The sequence below is a fragment of the Cyprinodon variegatus genome, unplaced genomic scaffold (assembly GCF_000732505.1).
Source record: "Cyprinodon variegatus isolate N-32 unplaced genomic scaffold, C_variegatus-1.0 Scaffold282, whole genome shotgun sequence".
Lineage (NCBI taxonomy): Eukaryota > Metazoa > Chordata > Actinopteri > Cyprinodontiformes > Cyprinodontidae > Cyprinodon > Cyprinodon variegatus.
This window is the reverse complement of record NW_015150735.1, coordinates 436,257-438,383: the sequence shown is the minus strand read 5'-3', so window position 1 is coordinate 438,383 and position 2,127 is coordinate 436,257. Positions and strand designations below refer to the sequence as shown.

Here is a 2,127-nt window from a genome sequence, read left to right as displayed (position 1 = left end):
GCCTATGTTCCATCCACTAGCTCACCTGCCGCTCAACCATCTCCTCCCACTGGAAATCAGTGAGTCGCAGAATCCCTACTTCCACTCACCCTCCCAGAATAGGTAATCCGTACCTGGCGGTAAGCGAAGCAGCATCAGTGCAGATCTCCCTTTTTCTTCTAGTGTTAATCACCTCCTCTTTTCTTCCGCTGTGCTCCTAACTCTGACGTCCCGAACCTCGCCTGCAGCTCACATAGTGAGCTATTCATATCTGAGTATAGCCTAAATAAACATCTTTAACTGCTTCTTGTTTTCAGACTGTTTCTGCAAGTGGGCCAGACACCTTAAAACCTTGAGTTTCACCCAGTTTAAAAGGTGCAGCTGGAAAAAGCTAGCTTTGACAACACAAAGAACAGCATTTATTTGTCGTTTGAAGTTCAGATCACGGATGAAGACAACTCCCAGGTTCCTGACGGCAATGCTAACTGAACCCCTGTTCCTGGACTGAACCTGAAGGACATCCCTGGAACCAAAAATGATGAAGTCAGACTTACTTTCATTCTGGAGGAGAAAATTCTGTGTATAGTTTAGTTTTGACAAAGATAGAAGATCCTGAACTTTAGGAAACTTTACCTTGAGATGAAACACTTCCAACACTCTGGTACATCATGAAAATCATTTATCGCAGCAGCACAACTTGACCTTTTGCTAACCTTTCCTCTCATCCAATGATTACTGGAGCTAGGCACTGTATCTCTTCCTGTTTAACCTGATGCTCTTTTGGAAAACATGGATGAGTTCTTTTACAGTGAGAGGGAGGTGACCAGAAACCAGAAACCTAGCAGGAAGCAGTTTCCAAGGGAAACCCAGTATGCAGCGCAACAGTTGGAGTGTTTGGCTCTGAAGTGGGTCATTGGTACTGAAATATGTCCGGCTTAGAAGGGAAACGGACCAGTAGGCCATGCAGGGAAAGACGCAAACAGCCGAATAACATCACTGGTCTGGTTCCTGCCTCTGAAACTGAAGCAGTTCTCCAGACCAGGGAGCTAAAGAGGACGACCTTTTTCTTTCTCAACGTTGTTTATTTTTTTCATCTTTATCCGTAAATTTGATCAGAAGCATTTGTCTGTATTTGACCTTTAAGGTACAGCTAGATTGTTTTTCAAAGAAATGTTAGCCTGTGACTATTGTACCTCAATTAAAGTTCATGTTATCGATTTATTTTTTAGACATCTGTACCAGGGGTGCTGAAAAGGATACATTTCATGTTTAAACTATTGTGGTGTACTTACCCTTGATTTGAATAGGCAAATGAGATAATTTGCCAATCAAATGAGTATTTTTACTCTTAAAATAAGATAATTAGATAATATGCACTTGAAATAAGACAATGCGGCTGTGTTTCCTTATTTTAAATCTAAATTGTCTTGTTCCATTGGCAAAATGTCTCTTTTATGTCCTCAATTTAAGAACAAATGCACTTATTTAAAAAAAAAACGACTTATCTAGATTTCGATTTTTTTCCAGTTAGGTCTCTCTGGAATCACTCAAAATGAAGAGGAAATGCCACCAAACATGACAAACTGATGCAGTGAGCAAAGAGGGCTCAGGCCAACAAACAATACAAAACAACACATCAGGGGTTCCCAAAGTCGGGTTTATGATTGTGCTGTGATCTCCGAGATGTATGAAGGGCCCATAAATATAATGAAAGACAAAAATGCAAATGTTAACAAATGTATCAGAAAATATGTAACTTTTAGGTTTTATATGGTATATATCATTTATTTTGCTTTCAGTATTATAGTAAATATATAATCAAATTATGAAATGCATAATTAAATAAATAAATGTTCATAAAATTTTCTTTTTTAAAAATAAATATATTCCAAATTATGTTATTTTAAAGGGTCTGTCATTTTTAGGGCCAAAAACTTTGGGAGGTACGGCCCTAAATCATCCATGCAATGTTTAATACAATGTATACATAATGTTTATGCCTAAAATATCACAAATAGTCTAAATTAAAACTTTGTGGAATTTTTTTTTTTTATCTGTCAGAATGTTTAATGAAAATATCTGTCAGGACTCCTGTTTTTGTGTTGTGTTTCTGTGTTTGTCTCCCTTCATCCACCAGGAGGCGCCTGG

General features: G+C 38.0%; 1 protein-coding gene across 1 annotated transcript in view; it reads right to left on the bottom strand.

Moving 5' to 3' along the window:
- LOC107090127 (NIPA-like protein 2) overlaps positions 1-2,127 on the bottom strand; it is a 59,798-nt gene that overhangs the window by 8,265 nt on the left and 49,406 nt on the right. The window lies entirely within an intron of this gene.